Source organism: Chrysemys picta, chromosome 1 (genome assembly GCF_011386835.1).
Source record: "Chrysemys picta bellii isolate R12L10 chromosome 1, ASM1138683v2, whole genome shotgun sequence".
NCBI lineage: Eukaryota > Metazoa > Chordata > Testudines > Emydidae > Chrysemys > Chrysemys picta.
In genome coordinates, this window is record NC_088791.1 from 318762514 (window position 1) to 318781860 (window position 19347).

Below are 19347 nucleotides of genomic sequence, written 5' to 3' on the forward strand. Positions count from 1 at the left end.
CCTCTAAGGAAGGAGATTCCACCACCTCCCTAGGTAACGCATTCCAGTGCTTCACCACCCTCCTAGTGAAATAGTTTTTCCTAATAGCCAACCTAAACCTCCTCGACTGCAAGTTGAGACCATTACTCCTTGTTCTGTCATCTACTACCACTGAGAACAGTCTAGACCCATCCTCTTTGGAACCCCCTTTCAGGTAGTTGAAAGCAGCTATCAAATCCCCCCTCATTCTTCTTTTCTGCAGACTAAACAATCCCAGTTCCCTCAGCCTCTCCTCATAAGTCATGTGCTCCTGCCCCCTAATCATTTTTGTTGCCCTCCGCTGGACTCTTTCCAATTTTTCCACATCCTTCTTGTAATGTGGGGCCCAAAACTGGACACAGTACTCCAAATGAGGCCTCACCAATGTTGAATAGAGGGTAACGATCAGGTCCATCAATCTGCTGGCAATGCCCCTACTTATACAGCCCAAAATGCCGTTGGCCTTCTTGGCAACAAGGGCACACTTTCGACTCATATCCAGCTTCTCATCCACTGTAATTCCTAGGTCCTTTTCTGCAGAACTGCTGCCTAGCCATTCGGTCCCTAGTCTGTAACAGTGCATGGGATTCTTCTGTCCTAAGTGCAGGATTCTGCACTTGTCCTTGTTGAATCTCATCAGATTTCTTTTGGCCCAATCCTCTAATTTGTCTAGGTCCCTCTGTATCCTATCCCTAACCTCCAGCGTATCTACTGCTCCTCCCAGTTTAGTGTCATCTGCAAACTTGCTGAGAGTGCAGTCTACGCCATCCTCTAGATCGTTAATGAAATTATTGAACAAAACCGGCCCCAGGACCGACCCTTGAGGCACTCCACTTGAAACCAGCTGCCAACTAGATATGGAGCCATTGATCACGACCCATTGAGCCCGACAATCTAACCAGCTTTCTATCCACCTTACAGTCCATTAATCCAGCCCATACTTCTTTAACTTGCCAGCTAAAATACTATGGGAGACCGTATCAAAAGCTTTGCTAAAGTCAAGGAATAACACATCCACTGCTTTCCCCTCATCCACAGACCCAGTTATCTCCTCATAGAAGGCAATTAGGTTAGTCAGGCATGACTTGCCCTTGGTGAATCCATGCTGACTGTTCCTGATCACTTTCCTCTCCTCTAAGTGCTTCAGAATTGATTCCTTGAGGACCTGCTCCATGATTTTTCCAGGGTCTGAGGTGAGGCTGACTGGCCTGTAGTTCCCTGGATCCTCCTCCTTTCCTTTTTTAAAGATGGGCACTACATTAGCCTTTTTCCAGTCATCCGGAACCTCCCCTGATTGCCATGAGTTTTCAAAGATAAGGGCCATTGGCTCTGTAATCACATCCGCCAACTCCTTTAGCACCCTCGGATACAGCACATCCAGCCCCATGGACTTGTGCTCGTCCAGTTTTTCTAAATAGTCCCAAACCACTTCTTTCTCCACAGAGGGCTGGTCACCTCCTCCCCATACTGTGCTGCCCAGTGCAGCAGTCTGGGAGCTGACCTTGTTCATGAAGACAGAAGCAAAAAAAGCATTGAGTACATTAGCTTTTTCCACATCCTCTGTCACTAGGTTGCCTCCCTCATTCAGTAAGGGGCCCACACTTTCCTTGACTTTCTTCTTGTTGCTAACATACCTGAAGAAACCCTTCTTGTTACTCTTAACATCTCTTGCTAGCTGCAACTCCAAGTGTGATTTGGCCTTCCTGATTTCACTCCTGCATGCCTGAGCAATATTTTTATACTCCTCCCTAGTCATTTGTCCAATCTTCCACTTCTTGTAAGCTTCTTTTTTGCGTTTAAGATCAGCAAGGATTTCACTGTTAAGCCAAGCTGGTCTCCTGCCATATTTACTATTCTTTCTACACATTGGGATGGTTTGTTCCTGCAACCTCAGTAAGGATTCTTTAAAATATAGCCAGCTCTCCAGGACTACTTTCCCCCTCATGTTATTCTCCATGGGGATCCTGCCCATCAGTTCCCTGAGGGAGTCAAAGTCTGCTTTTCTGAAGTCCAGGGTCTGTATTCTGCTGCTCTCCTTTCTTCCTTGTGTCAGAATCCTGAACTCGAGCATCTCATGGTCACTGCCTCCCAGGTTCCCATCCACTTTTGCTTCCCGTACTAATTCTTCCCGGATTGTGAGCAGCAGGTCAAGAAGAGCTCTGCCCCTAGTTGGTTCCTCCAGCACTTGCACCAGGAAATTGTCCCCTACATGTTCCAAAAACTTCCTGGATTGCCTGTGCACTGCTGTATTGCTCTCCCAGCAGATATCAGGGTGATTAAAGTATCCCATGAGAACCAGGGCCTGCGATGGGCAAAGGACTTTTTGTTTAAGGGGTAGGTGTTGCCTGTTTAGTTCATAATGGATAACAAACAGTTTATAAATAGGTAACAGTGTGGTCTTAACTAAGCCTTATGAAACTGATGAAAGTATTTAAATACGTTATTCAAAAGAAGCCATTCAAGGAGCTGTCTTGAGATAAGATTCATTAATTTGCCTAAGAATATTACATTCAAGTGTCATTTGCTATTTTTCTCCATTTAACTGTTGCCCTTTCCAGGGAGTATATAGTTTAAACCATTTCAATATCCTGTTAAAATCATCACCAGGGTAAATCTAATTCCTTGGCAGTGCTTTGATGTTGAAGTGTTGGTGATATTATTATGTGGCAGAATCAGTGATTGTTCCTTCTTGCTGCTGTATTGTTCTTTGTCTTGCTGCTGTTTGCTTGCTTGAAAGAAATGAGAATATTGAGACGGAAGTGCTATCAAAGTTGAGAGATGGAAGCCGAGAGTGCTGCCTGCCTGAAAGAGAGACTTACACTCGTCTCCTTTTATCGTTTGACTGGAGGTGAAAGACACACCCCTTTATTACTAAAGGAAAAAATTCTCCAGTCTCTACTTTGTATTTCTGATCTCCATTCTGAATAAGCAAAAGTCACTCCACCCTGAGATAGATGCTGTGGACCTTGAGCATGCTCAGTAAGAATTTAGGATTTAAAAAAAAAATCCTGGCAAAGAGCTGTGTGGATGCAAGATTGGCAACTATTGAGCATGTGCAGCAAGGGGTGACAGAGGTGAGTTAGCTAGTCAGATCCCACTCATATTGGTCACAAAATGTTTTAAAGGTCAGATGTCAATCAGAATTCTGAGATAGTGGTCAAGGCTGAGCATGTGTGAGTGAGGTACCTGGCTAAGAACAGGAAGGTATATAAAGAAAGAGCTACAATGTAGAATAAATGGCCAGCTGCCAGCAACCGTTTCCAAGTCCAGAAGCTGCATCTGAGAAGGAGAGAGGTGTGCAGGAAGAGCCGGGGAAGCCAGCAAGAGAAGTCCAAGAAAAACTGCTGCAGAGACAGAAAAGAAAGCTGGAGCGGAGCGGAGCTGACTGACCAGGAACTGAATAGCAGCAGCGTGCTTTTTTTTAAAGCAGCAATGGATTTAATATTCTTAATTATAGTTCAGCATAAATATAGTATACGTGTGTTTAATATGTGTATTCTTGATGTGTGTGTATGATAGTTTAAAGCAATTTAAGAATTGCTGTCAGCAATTTGTTGCAAACTGGCTACTTGGAACAAATTGTTTCTCTTAAACTACAATAGCATATAGTTCAAATGATTCTAAGTGTTTTTTAACTTGCAATAAGGGATTTGTTTCTCGGGGTGTTTGTGCCTTGTTTAGGATAACTAATAATCCCAAATACAGTGTATATCAATAAAAAGATACAGGCAGTATTATTTCCAAAACAAAGTGTCAATTACTTTATTGGAAGGTCCTATAGTGTTTCCTTAGCAACCCGGGAACTTTTACCTCCAGAAGAACAGATTGAGGGGACAATAGGCAGATTATTGTAGCAGCACCTCAAAAATGGATTTTGGAGCAACACCTTATAGGGTGTGGGTGGATTTTAATATTAGCTGCTTTCACTCCCTTCCTTGGCTTAACACCTTCATGCATGGATCTGGCAGTATTTTCAGCTCCTGAATAGGCAATTTGTTGCTTTGTTCTTGTGGAGGCAACTCTCAGAATATCTTTAAAGTTTAGTTTTAACTCTTGTACTCAGTCCATTTTCTGAAATAATATTTTAGTTTTCGTTAGAATTTAATCAGAGTTGAAAATTTTCAAATCACCCTTATAACATACATAAAAGTCTTGTAGCTCTCAAAATAGTCTGTCTAACCTTGAATAATTCTTAAAGACAGTCTTTCAAACCTAAATAATTTATTCTTAACCACCTTTGGAGAGGTGATCCTTGGTTTTCTGTGCTGTTCAGGAGTTGTGTAAGCTTTGCCAGATAACTAATTCCCCAATTAATAATAATGCACTCATGGCTTCTATCCATAACTAGTTATAGCAGTGGTATCAGGAGTTATTTGCGGCTTGCATTTAAATACCAAATATTTACAAATACACCGGACCCTCACTAGAATGCGGGATTTGGGATCCACGTGCGGGACCGTGTTAAAATGAATTGCAATTAAAGTAATTAAATTTGGGATCCATGGCCGTAACTGCGTTATATGCGAATTCGCGCTATATAGACGCGCGTTCTAGTGAGGGTCCGGTGTTTCTCTAAGCTTACACCACTTCTATGTATTTAAGGAATAAACAAAGGCTTTTGAAAAAACATTTCCCAACTATACACCTTTCCTTTAAAGGTACATGAAGACTTTACAGTATTTTATAAAATAATTTTGAATAAGAATATTCCTATAATGCTTTGAGTTTAAAACTCACCGTTCACTTTAAGAAAAAGGGGAGAGTGACTCCTGTGTCAGCTTGGGGGCTTTGACAAACCAGGTGCTAGACATCACTTATCTTCAAGATCCTAGAGGGGAGGACACCCTCAGACTGCTTAACAAGGGGGAGGTGTGTCCTTGCAGTATTTTGTGCCAGCCTCTTAACGGAGCCTGTCTCGACCTAAAAATTAGCTCAACCTAGTTTCATTGCTCAGGGTTGGGGAAAAATTTTGTCCCTTGCACAATATATTTAGGTTGACCTTACTCCACTGTAGATGTAGCTAAGTTGATGGAAGAACTCTTCTGTTAATTTAGCTACCGCCTCTTGAGGGGGTAGATTTATCACAGTGATAGAAAAACCCCTTCCGTCACTGTAGCAAGTGTCTACGTTATGGCACTATATCATACCCTTGGGGGAGAGCATGCCGAGGAGGAACGGCATAAAATTTAGGAAGGAAGCTTTGCTGGTAGCTCAGGCTGGGTTTTCTTTGCCTACCAGTGAGGGATCTATTAGTCGCTAAGGGAAGGGGCCATTTCCTCAAGACACTTAGCTCTGATGATTTTAAATGTTTCTGCAAAAGTGGAAATCTGACGCAGGAGGCTAGCTAAAGCATCCACAGGTTACTGCTGCCCAGTTCTGCCTCACTGCTGGACCAGCTAAGTAAACTGTTAATAAAAATATCTGACTTTCATTGGATTTACTCTTGTTAGTAGTCTTCAAGCTTTAGAAGCTAAACAGAATTAGGGGGAATGCAGTGTGAAAATAAACTGTCTCTGTCATGTAGACAAGCTTTACACTCCAGGGTGCTTGAACACTTTGGGGGTTATCTGGTTTTGGAATATTAGGCATAAAGAACACATTTTCCTAATTTGAAGCACAATTGTGCTTTTATGGCACTGTCCTGAGCAGGTGGGCCACTCCAGCAAGAGATCGAGGGAGACAGTGCCTCCCCGAGCACCCACCTGGGAATGTTCCTGTTGCTGCGCCCCTCAGAGATACAGTGGACCTGCTTCTGTGCCAGAAGGAGAGTTGACTCCTGGTACTGCTGCTTCTCTGCCCCTTTGGAAGTGGCTAGTCAGGCTAGCAGGTCCTTGCACTTAGAAAAGTGCTAAGAATGCAGCTACACACCTTGTTCCAAAATAAATGTATGGGGGACGGGATCCTTGTGTCATGCCACATCCTCTGCTCCACCCAGGAATTCAGTGGCCATTCACAATCTGACCCTTTAACCTGGTGAAATCTCTCCAGCTTCCAGTGAAAATCTCATTATAGCTTGATCTTGTTTAAACCAAAGTAGTCCTTTAAATGGAGGGATGAAAGAATGCAATGAACATAGCAACTACTGCAGTTACAGGGGTTTTACAGAAACTCAGGGTTTGCTATATGGGATCAGACCACTGGTCTGTTAAGCTCAGTCTCCTGCCTCCGGGGTCAATGGCCAATATCTAACAAAATGGTCACAGTCATTTTGACAGAGAAAAGTGATCAGAATGAATTGCTTTGAGGAAAGCAAAACAACCCAATGTTTGCTAATACTTTCAAAGTCTGGACTTTTGGAGCACAAAGCAATTTCTGATATTTTTGTTTCACACCCTCCCCAACCCTCATTATTTAACAACATTAGCAATTTTAAGAACTGTGGGTGAGAAATAGAGAAGGCAGCAATTCAGAACTCAGACAGGATCAAATCGCTCCTACGAGATGCAGAATAAAATATTTCTTCTGGATCTATCCTTAACAAGCAGGGTATTTGCCAAGATTTCACTTACTGGTCCAGATCCTTGGCTGGAATAAATTGATGTAGCTCCACTGATATCAGCTTGATTGCTACCTGCTGAGGCTCTGTCCCATAGCTTTTACACTGTCAAATCAAGCCCTGCAATATTCCTGGCTTTGAGCTTCTGTTTTTAAGTTGTGTGTTCGGAAACTCATTAGATGGATCCTCAGCTGGTGTAAATCAGCCGCACTCCATTGTGAGGATGCTCTGCTGACTTACACCAGCTGAGGATCAGGCTTGTTACTGTAGACTTTCAATTATTATTATTTTTTTCAATGTCTTTTTAGCTAGCAGAAATAATCGGCAACTTTCTCCCCAGCTTCTGAGTATAGACATTCTGAGTGGGCAATTCTTCTGCTACAGAGATGCTTGTTTTGCTATATCTTGACTCAGCACTGGAAATATAACAGATTCCTGGTTTCAAGGAAAGATTTTTTTTTAAATAGCTCCACTGTCTATGTAGGAGATGGGGGGGAGGGCGCGGAACCTATCATATTCTACTCATATATAAAAAAAAAAATCAAGGTCTGATCTCTCCTGGCCCTTAGTAACAAGAGACCTAAGGTAGTAAGATGCCAGCAGAGATAGCAACCTGTGGGTTCCTTCCACACACCCCCACCCCCAGAAAGAACATTTTCTCCAGCTACCACATATTTAGCTGGAGTCTAGAGCTGGCGTTTGTTTTTTAGAAAAAATATACACTTAGTGTTCAGAATTGACAGGCTACTTTATGTCCCTACACACACTCGAACGTCTTGCTTTGTATGCTTGTTGCCTGACTTCCATTTAACAAGATTTAGGATATCCTACCCTGAGTGTGCAGTAGAACAATGAAGGGGAGAGATGGTGAAATAAAAATAAATGATCCCTCATAAAAATAAAAATATCCCTCAAAATGCCATAGGCATGCATTTATCCTGACAAAATGGGCTTCTATTAGTGAGGTCAAGAAAATGTCATAGCTAGACATAGGTTTCTATGCTTATAGAATTTGCTTGTATAGAAATAAAGTCTTGTAAAACCAAATGCCGCTCGCTTTGTACAATGATGAGTAAGACCAGATTTTTTTAAAGGTATTTTGGCATTGCTGCACTCAGCATTGCAACCAGTCACTGATTTTAAAAAAGTCTCACTTTTTAAAAGGGATTTAGGCCCTTCAAATAGGATTTAGGCTCCTAAGTGCCTAAAATCCCTTTAGAAAATGAGATATGGGACTTGTCTACATGGGGACACTCAGGAAAATTAATTCAAATTAAAGGTGTGACTTAAAAGTGGCTTCGTTAAACTGCATTATACCCCCATGTGAACACCTCTCATAGGTTATACAACAAATCTTATCTTTTTTGCACTGTATGGGAATGAAAAGCACCAAGCAGTCCTTATTCAATCCATGATAGTTGCATGCATGTATCTGTAGAGCCAAACCTAATTAACTGGTGACTGTTGGTGATAAAACAACTGAAAATAGCTAGTAGTGAAAATTTCCTGAATGCAATTATTTGGAAATGTTGCTATTGTACATGAGCAGCAGAAAATGTTAATCTGTGGCTCTATAATATATAAACTAAAACAGTAAAGGCTTTTGCAAGGGGGGATTTATTGAATCTTTGCTCTAGGTACCCCTGCAGCACAGAGCCCTCTGGAACTTTCTGGTTGGTCTGGGCTCTATTCCTGTGGAAGTGAAACTGCCTCCTAAGTACTTGCTGCAGAGATAGCTAAGCTATATAGGGCCTTCGTGATGCTGCACCCTGACTGCTATATGTTAGTCAGAGGGCTAGGGCAAGCAGAACCCCGTGGCAGTGAGTTTCAGAGCCCAGGTATATAGACTCAGGGTTGTGGGGCTTATGCTACTGTACTGCACTAAAAACAGCTATGTAGAAGCTCAAGCTCTGAAGTCTGGGGAGTGGGGCTGGACTTTAGAGTCCTGCTCCAGCCTGAGCCACAATGTCTACAATACTGGTTTTAGCACCGTAGTACAAGTACCACAAGCCCGTGTCTGTAGACCTGGGCTCTGAGACTTGCTACTGTGGGTTTAAGACACAGTGTTGACATACTCTAGATGTCAGAAGCCAGTGTCTCAGCAGGGAGGGGGTTCCTCCTCAGCTGATGGAATTCTGGGGAAACTGAAAAGAGCCATCAACGAGGATCACTGGGCTGGTGCATCACCCTCCCCTTAGCATCTGGTTGTGATGGGTCTAAAGGGTAAAAATCACCACATCCCAGTAACCCCTTGGGAGGCTGATGGCTGGGGTTCTGTATTCAACACTGTTGCCTTCCCCACACCCAAGCTGCAACTGGAGCTGGTGGACGGAGAAGGGTCATAGGACTTGAGTAACCTCCCCAACCCCAGCAGAGGCGAGTAAGGGCCCACATATGTCCTTTGTGCTCTTTAAGATAAGCTCCTTGCTTCCTTGTGAAGATGTATGGCTGCTGACCAAGGAGAAAAAGCAAATCTGACCATCTCCCTCATTCTCTTTTGCACCTGGCTTGGTGGGAACACCAGCAGGATGAAATCTCAGCAACTCATGTTTGAATAAAGTCACCTTTTTAGTATTACCAGTAAAGGGAAGAAAAAAATGACTCTTTATATAAATTATCAATAGCCAGATCATGTCCTCCATGGGTCAAACCTCCACAAGAGACACTTGCACAATTTCTATCATCTCATTCTCTTGCTGGAGTGTCCCTTGTGGAGTTTGTCTGCATAAATCTGCTGACCCATGAAAGGGCCTCCACTGAACTCAAGGGAAGCAGAAGGGATGGTGTGGCCCAACACTATTTCCCTTTCTACAACATTCCTGCAGGAGGCTTTATGGTCAAAGCATCCTACATTATTCCCCCTTCAGTTCTGTTTGCAGCTCACATGCTTGTGGAGAGGAAGCATCACTCTCTTGCTTCTATATTTTACAGAGATTTGAAAGCAATCCTAGATCTAGATTTGATAACTCGTTTCTTATTTCTTTGAAGAACTTAAAGCCAAGTGGAAACATCAAACAGACAAGAACCCTATTTTGCTTTGGGTGATTTTTAAGAAAAGACAGTTGCCTTAGGGCGTCTCTTCTCATTTTGGTGCATCTCTCCTGCACTTTCCATACTCCTCCAGAGTAAATCAATCTGGGCCAAATCCTAGTCTGTTACAAACAATTATTATTCAGGTGTATCATGTGACTGGCCAGGGAAACAATTAACCTATTCTAAGAAATGTGGCTATGTTAGTAACTCATTCACCCAGACAGAGGATTGGTAGCTTCACACAGCAGCCTCCCACCTCTAGGTCACTTATTCAAACCCACTCCAGTTGCCAGTGACTGGAAGTTGTTACCTTGTGATGCCAGTTTGGTGGTCTCAGTCCATTTCCTAGTGAGTAGACGTCCATATACCTTGTAAAAATCCCTACCACAATTGGTATTAAGTGGCTCCTTTATTGGCTGTTATAGCAGAGAAGCTTAGGACTGAGGCCACAATTCTGTAAAGACCTACGCATGTCCTTAGCATTACTTATTGGGAGTAATCACATTAACTTCAATAGGACACTCCTAGCATGTGAATCCTGGCAATGCAGGGCTAGCAGGGACTTCCATAAGTTATCAAATCCAGCTTCCTGTGCTGAGGCAGGACCAAGTCAACCTAGAGACCATCCCTGACAGGTGTTTGTCCAACCTGTTCTTAAAAACCTCCCAATGATGGGAATTCAATCTTCCTTGGAAACCAATTCCAGAGCTTACCTACCCTTATAGTTAAAAAGTTTTTCCTAATATCTAATCTAAATCTCCCTTGCTGCAGATTAAGACCATTTCTTCTTGTCCTACAAGACATGGAGAACATTTGAGTTTTAACAGCCCGTAACATATTTGAAGACTGTTACTAGGTTTCCCCTCAGTCTTTTCCACAAGACTAATCATACCCAGTTTTTTAACCTTTTTTCATGGGTCAGGTTTTCTATACTTCTTATCATTTCTGTTGTTCTCTTCTGGACCCTCTCCAATTTGTCCACCTCTTTCCTAAAGTGTGGTACCCAGAACTGGACACAGTACTCTAGCTGAAGCCTCACCAATGCCAAGTAGAACTCCTCTGTCTTACATGTGACATTCTTGTGATGTTAAGCATATGCCTAAGTCTTTGCAAGTCTAGGACCTGAATGAATACAGAGAATGAATTAGCCCCTGGTGACCAGAGCTGAGGTATGTTGGGGAGAAAGCTCTATTTGTTTGGTGGGTAAATACAAAGCTACGTTTAAAAAAAATTACATATTTTTTTGTCAACTTTAAGAAGGGGCATTTACCTATTTCATATATTTCCCCCATCCCCCCCTTCACATTATCTTAAAATGTTTGTAATTTGTTGCATTTTTAAAAAATAAACTGCAGTAGCAGATTTGAGGATTTGGAAAAAAATATGATAATGTACAGAAACCACCTTGAGCCCCCATTCAGAGCCAGCTCTGGTAACTTTTTCCACTTCAGTAAGCCTTTTATGGCTAGATAACTAACAATTTATAAAGCAACGTCCCACCTTAGCTTTTGCCACTAGGGCGAATATCAGATATGGCCAGCTTAATTATTTCTATTGTATTGCACTGCCATGCACAACAAGGTAAGAAACACTGTCAATTTCACATTAAGCACCTTCTGAAAGTTTATTTAAAACCTCCCTCCTTGAAGAAGAGAGGAAAATATATTCTGGCAACCAGCTTCTACTCAGTTCAGCTAAGCGATAACCTTTGTGTATTCATTATAAATATGAATAAGAGGTCAGGTGGGCCATTGAACATGAAAACTTTTTAATTTCAAAGCAGACTCTCATCGTAGGGCAAAGTGGTAAACTTACTCAAGAAAATATCCCTCTGGCCTCTAAGTGTTTGTGAATGAACAGCTGTGGGCACTTCAATATTTTAAAGTAAAAATTTTGGGTCTGTTTCTCCTCTACCTCCACTGACTTCAGTGTGAGCCACACTAGTGTATAAATGGTGTACAAGTGAGAGGAGAATCGGGCCAAGTGACCCTGATTCAGGAAAGCACATACACACATGTTTGTGCTGAACCACATGCTTAAATACTTTTCTAAATCAGGGCCAATACTTGTATGTTCTACCATATGAAAACTGCCTCATTAAGAGTTACCAGGGTGAATGGGATTCTGCATTGTAACCTTCTAGCTCTCATGATATCGTGCTAACTAGTTATCCATCAGCACCCACTGATTCTCTTCCTCCTATTAGAGGTGTCAGGAATTCACTGGTGTCTGCTAAAGATTAAAGTCCAGTTGAAAAATGGTCAGTGGTACAGCTTGGAGGTAGTTCACCTTGAATGAGATACTGTGTCACAAGCTCTCTTGTTAAACAGGCTTTATATAGTAGTTATGGTTTCCATAGAAACATAACTAAATCCTTCCTCTAATGTAATCTCAGATCTCTACAGACCTGCAAAATATGCCATAAATAGTCAAGCCATTTTTATGCTGTCACAGAGAATGCCACACTTGTTACTCAAGTTTATCATGTGTGGTAAAATTCCCGCCCTGCCCCTGCTAAAACTGCATATCACAAAATTGCATTGCAGCCATCCTGATCTTCCCTGATGGTCCATTCCCTGCAGTGCTCAAATATATAAACCACTTACTAAAACCTATGGAGTCACAATGCAAAACACCAACATAGATTAGAATAGTAATAGAATCAATCAAATTTATTATCTCTCTTCCAGTGCAGAAATGTCTCATTTGTACATTTTCTCATATTCTGTCAAGTCTAGTTTTAAATCTTCCCAAGAGATGGGTCTCCCATCACTTCACTTGGAAGCTATTCCACAATCTAAAAAAAAAAAAATTATCTGTCAAAGCTTTTTCCCTGACATTCAATTTAAAATTTCCCCTTTTAAAATTGTGTTCCACGCAGGAACCCCATACTCTTTTTTATGAATGAAGACATTGAATAAGACCACACTGTGACAGATGGAGGGCGGTGTCACAGATCAATATGAGCTATACCCCATCTTTTAAACAGTCTGTTGGAGAAACCCCCGCCGTGTGCCCATTCTTTAAGAGTAGGCCATGCAGCCTCAATGCTTCCAAGACAGAGCCTCCAGGCTCCAACACTCCTCTTTCACACTGTGAGCTTTGTCCAGCGAATCCAACTGAGAGAGTCTCTGAACCGGAGACTTTTTGCTCTCCTCAGGGATCCGTGCACCTCAGCCTGTATTTGTGGTGACACCAGGCAGCCTTATCAAAACAAAGGAAGGTTTATTAATCAGCAAGACTACAGCACTGGAAAGTCCTTAGGTTTAGTGTAGAGAAGCAAAGGTGAAGACTGAGTTTAGACTGCCCAACCTCAGGACTCTGCCTAGCCACGCTGCTGCAGAATCCATTTTGGTGCAGTGTGTGTCTGTCTGTCTCTCTCTCTCACTCTGTCAACGCTAGTTTAGAGCTGCTGTGTTTCTCCAAAGGCCAGCTCTTAACCTCTCCTGCTGTTACTTCTTGATCCATTGTCTTCCTCTTGCAGACCCATGTTGCGTTCACATGTTTTGCCTGCTGGAGTTTCCTGTATCAGTTGTTCAGTTCTTGGGGTTCCCATTGTCTTTCTGGCTCCTCCATTGATATGGGTCAGTTTCAGCCAGTCCTTTTTATACCATCCCAGACAGTTATGTGAACCAACACCTCATGTGTCATGCTGTGCCCCAAGAACCGCATTTAACCCTTTACACTCCATGCATAGCAATGCAAACCACAGAGGGAAACTGAGGCATGCATAGGAATCAAAAATATTACCCAAATTCTCACCTTATCACAGGCTGCCCTATAAACTTATGAATATTGTGTTTGATCTGGTTATTGGGAGGTTTACTGTAGGAATATAGTTTAGTTTAATAGTGGGTGTAAGGAAAACAAGAGGGAAGAACAAAGATTGGCTTGAGATAAGCCACCCTGCAGTAAACACTCAAGGGTTGTAGGTTAAGAGCTAATGCCTGAGCTATTGCCTGCAGGTTACTGAACTGAAGCAGGGTGAAAAGACTGGGAACTGAGAAGACAAAGGAACTCTGGCTGGATAAAAAGTGACCCTTCCTCTTCAGGGAAGTTGTTGACACCCCAAATGTGGATGAGACACGCAAATGAGGGTGCTTTAGAAGATGAGGTAACAATAAAACAAATGAGTTGAGCAGAAAACAGAACAGAGCTTGCCACTTGCCTAACCAGTAAAAGATGATTGCAGGCAATGAAATGGTCCGTATTTTAAGGTTACAAAATGTCTATTTCTAATGGGCCATCATGATGGTATCGGAGTTCTATTGAAGTGTTTGAGAACTCCCAATGCTACATCATCCCCATTGTTGTGTATCCCAGGGATTCTTAACATCTGCAAGTGACAGGATCTCATTCACCTCCCATAGGAGTCCATTCTACTACCTAATTGCTCTTACTCCCACAAGTGTCCAAATGTCTAACCAACTTTTTCTTCCTTTAGCTTCAAGCTCTCGCTCCTTGTATTGAGGCTGTGAGCAATCCTCCAGCTACTGAGTCTATGAATAGTTTTTTTTCCCCATGCATAGTTACCTGGAAGGGATTTATAGACTGATTATCATCCCCTTCTAAGCTCCTTCAGTCTGTGGTGTTCTTCTGACTTCATGTAGTGGAGAAGACTAGTCAAGTCACAGTTCCCCTGAGCCAATAGCTCATCAGGCTGACACATTAAAGCTCCTCAGTTTCATAACCAGCAGTACACAAGGGAATGATGTGACCAGCATCACGCCCAGCTGCCTTTCCACCATTTTGGAGGTGGCTTTTCAGTGTGAGATTGAGAGAGATAAGCACCTTTAACCACTCAGCCACTGCACCTCACTAGTCTCAAATACTTTCCCTCCTTGCATATCCATAAGTGTTCAAATCTCTCTCTCTCTCTCTCTCTCTCTCTCTCTCTCAAAAAAAAAAAAAAGCACTCAAATTAGGCCTTCTAACTCCTTGCATGAGTAAATACTTGCATCAAAACCTAGTTAGTGATGGGCTATGAACTACAAAATCATGTATATCCTCCATAAACCAATCTAAAAACATGAGGGTAGATACCCTGTTTCCCCGAAAATAAGACATCCTCCGAAAATAAGGCCTACTTACAGTTTTGCCTCTCGTTGTAATATAAGGCATCCCCCCGATAATAAGACCTCCCCGATAATAAGGCATCCACCGATAATAAGGCATTTTTCATTTCTGAAAAATAAGACATCCCCTGAAAATAAGACCTAGCGCATCTTTGGGAGCAAAAATTAATATAAGACACTGTCTTATTTTCGGGGAAACAGGGTAGTAAGGATATGTATAAATTAAATATTAATAAAATGGTTTAAATTTTGGGTGCCAGATCCCTGGTTAATGTAAATCAGCATAGCTGCATTCGTCAATGGATGTGTGTTAATTCAACACTAGTTAAAGTTCTGGTCCTTGAAGTTCAGAAACAGTTTCACAACCCAGCTGTCATGGGGATAATTATTTGAGCACAAATATTCAGCTACAGTATGAATTACGTTAGGAAGCAGAGTATATCTAGCCAGCCAATTGCAGATTGATAGAGATAATGTGGGGTGAAAATGCAAAGCCAGACTGAGGTGGGCAGAGGATCTAAGAGACCTAAATTTAGCTCTGTTTGCCATTTTGAACTGTTTGGAAATGTGAACAGGGAGTGAGCAGAAAACTAAAATAATGCAGATAAATCTTCAGATGATGTAACTGTAAAAGCTTATGGAACACCCATAAACAAAACATGATGCTGAATGCAGTTTAAATTGAACAAGTGAAATTTTATTAAACCCTAAGCACTGCTTGGTACATGTGGCTAACTCCCCAGCCTAACTCTCCATGTTCCCTCTTCCACTGGTGTCCCATCAGTAACATTCCTCCCAAACAACATTGACACTCTGACTCCACTTCTATTGATCATGATACATCTTTCCTAATTTTAAAAATGTTTTAATCTAAACACTAAAAGCACATAATTGACACCCAGACCCCACCCCCATGTCTCTTTGGCCAGAGGTTGCTAGCACATAGCCAAGTTGGAGTCTCATCTTTACCACAGACTCATCTGATTACATAGTCATTGAGAAAGTTTGGTCTCCTCAACAAGCAACCACACTGGGAATGGCCTCCCATTGTCACCTGCCTCAGAATGTAGAAAACTCTCTGTGCCAGGTCTTCTACCTCCCTTTGGGGTTGGCCTCCAGCAGGTTTTATCTCTGATCTTTCTCTGTGGGCTCTCTCGGTGGTGTGTTGCTGACTCATAAGTGCCTCCTATGCCTTTGGGTCACTTGTCCCTCTTACTTAGACACCTTGCATGACCTCAGTGGCACTGCACCCCTCAGCTTCTTTAGTCCACTCCTTCCGATGTCTCCCTAGTGGCTGGATACTCACAGGACTGCCTGTCTCCAGGCCTGGTAGATCCTTGGCTAGCCTCTTGTACTCTAGTGCCTACTTTCTCATATTGTTGGCCACTTCCTCTTGGTGGCATCTCCATCATTCTGGCTGCAATAGGTCGCCCCTTATTAGTAATAGGGTTTTGACCCATCAATGCTTGGGGTGGGACTGTTCTGGCACCACTGGGATGGGGTATTCCTGAGTGCCAAAAATGTTAACAAGGGGTCTGGCCAGAAGAAATAACTTTGTGTAACAGTCACTTAGCTGTTTTCACAGCTGATTCCATTACTATGATTTCATTACTCTGTGGGTATGCTGGGGAGGAGGTGTGTTGTCAACCACCCTTTGTGTGTAAATGCCTGAAATTCTTCCAAGGCAAATTTAGGTCTGTTGTCAGTAACTATAGTGTCTGAAATGCTATATCCCACAAAGAGGGCCCTCAGTTTGCCATTCAGTGACCTGCTGCTTGTATCAGAGAGGGCACTGACCTCCGAAAAATCTGAGTAATAGTCCATTTCAACCAAGTACTGCCTTTTACTGAAAGTAAATGAATCCGCTCCTGCCTTTTCCGATGGTCAGGTGGCCAGCTCATGATAAGAGTCTCTTTCTGCTGGTGGTTTATCACATGATCAGCAGGGATCATGCCCTTCTTTTCAGGAGCAGAATTGCATGTTCATTCCTGGCCAGCAAACACACCAAGACAGCTGTCAATGCCACAGTGTGAGGCATTTTTTTTTTAAAATAACATTATTATGTAAGGAGTTGCAGGCAGCAGCTCTCAGACCTCAAAATATGATTCCATCCTCCACATTCAGCTCATCTTTAATTTGAAACTATAGTTCTGCTCCTACCAGTACTTGGCTTTTGTCTTCTGACCACCCTGCTAGTATTGCTCTCTTGACTGCTTGTAGCCTCTCTGATTTCCACCAGCTTCACTGTTGAAATTGGGAGATTGAATCCATTAACATGCTGCACTGTGTCCTGATCTGTCCCCAAACTCTCTGATGCTGGGTATATATGCCCAGTTCCAGATGTCAGCTAACATTAGTAATCATCCTGGACAATATCTGGTCTCTACCTGGTAGAGTTTGAGGTGCATCAACATGTACTGTAATCTCTTTGGAGCACTAAAAGGGCTTTGCCACGATTATCTCTAGGGGTTTGTGGTCTGATTGCACTATTACTGATTGGCCGTAGCTATACTGATGGAATCACTTCAAACACCACAGCTGGAAGCTGTTTCTATTTGGTTGTACCCCTGTTCAGTCTGTCAGGGCTCTGCTGGCATAAGCGACTGGCTGTTCCTGTAGCAGAGCTATACCCAATCCTTTATCACACTAGTGTGTCATTGCCTCTCCTGGCTGCTAGTATTTCAGGACAGGGGCATCTTATCATTTGTTTCAGAGTCAAATGCCTGCTGTTGGGGACTTGTCCAGCCCACTCATCATCTTGCTTTGTGAGCTGATGTACAGGTTCTGCTGCTGCAGCCAGGTGTGGCCCGAACCTGGACAGAAATTCTTTCATTCCTATGAAGCACTGTTCCCTTTCACACCCACTGGAGCTGGCATGTCTCTGACTGCCTTGATCTTGTCGGAATCTGTTTTCACTCCCTCTGCTGTGAGCAGATGTCAAATGTGTCACCTCATGCTGTTTGAGTCTTTTTTTTTTTTAGGTTGAATTTATATCCTTGTCCCTGAATCACTGTAGAAAAGCTTGTAGTTTTGTCAGTCTCCATCAGTTCCTGGATCATTGGTCTCTTCACCTACAATGAGGACATCCACAGGCGGTCATTCCAGCACTAGGGTGAGTCTTCTCTGGAACACAGAGTGCTGGGTGTATGCCCTTTGGCATGCGCAGGCATCCATAGTGACCAAATGTTGTTGCAAAGCTTGTCAGAATGCTGGACTCTTCATCCTGGCATTTAATAGTTTGGTCTAATTTCAAATGTTGGGTTTTAGAGTGCAGGTACTGGGTGGTGTTGGTGGCCTGTGATATACCAGAGATCAGACTAAAGTGGTCCCTTCTCGTCTTAACCTCTGTGTACCAAACCCTCTTCCTCACATCAGACAGTAAAGATTCTGGCTCTAGAAAGTTCTGAAAGATGTCATTGCGGGCAGTGAATAGTGGCATTTTTTTAATGACAGAACCAAAGACGCTGAACCTATGCAGATGTTTTGTAATTTGCCTGATAGCTTCTTTACCACCACCATGCTGCTTACTCAGGCTGTACTGGTCTCTACATGTGCTAGGATACCCTGGCTCTGCAGACTTTCAAGCTCCTTATTTGTTGGACTATGTAGTGCAACTGGAATTTTCCTTCTTGGTAAGCACATAGGTTCTACCTCCAGTTGCAGCTTTCCTTCAAAGCATCTATCACCTCTGAAAACATTCCCCTATGCATTTAAAATGGTCTCCCTTGTTGATGGGACTCCCCCCTTTTCCTTCTTGCTCTGCAGCTATGAAACTCTGATGCTGCACCAAGATCAAAGCCATGGCTTGGATGGCTGTATTCCCGCAAGGAGGGTCTGTGGTGCTTACCATCTACCACCACAAACTTCAGCTGGTACCAGCTGAAATTTCTTGCTTCAGTTATTATGAGGTCACATTTCCTGCATTATGCACTTACTGTACATCATTACATTATGGCTGCCTTTGGGTCCAATTCACCCCAAGGAATCACATTGCAGGAGGCCTCACTTTCCAGCTGATATCAGATGGCATTTCTCTATTAACATTGTTGCCTGTACAGAGATTGGTATTGTCCCTTGTTTTTGCCTTTCTCTCCTGGCTTCCATTGCATGCCCCATGTCTAAGTATCTGTTCAAATGTGAGGTTGCCTTTCTGGAGCAACTGCTTCCACTGAAGGTGATCCCAAGTGGCACAGACTATCCTGTCCCGAATCAGGAAGTCTGTCAAGCCCCCAAAATGGCATGTAGCAGTCAGACCCCTATGCTACTGCCTTATGCACATACTATCTTCTCCCCTTCAGATTGTGGCATGATGCAGGTTTTTCACTGAAGGTCAGTTTTGTTCTGCTTTGGGGAGCTATAGGTCCCCAGGGCTCCTAGGACTGCTGTGAGAGGCTCGGGACAGTGGTGAATTTCAGTGTGCTGCACACCTCTCTGTCTTGTTCCCTAATAAGGTAAAGTAAATTTTATTTTTTCTGATGTTGTCCTCCTGCATGGCCAGGTCTGTGTACAGCTCAAATTCCTCCTTGCACCAGGTTCCTTGCTGGGTTAGGCTTCTGTCTCAAAGCCAGGGCTCTGGGGTGCTTCAGACTGAGTTCCCTGGCTCATGCTGCCAGTTGCTGCATTGCAGACAAATCACAGCTCAGATGCTGCCACCGTGTTTCATGCACAAAATGTGAAGCTGAAGGCAGTTTAAGTTGAACAAGGGAAACTTTATTTATTCCTGTA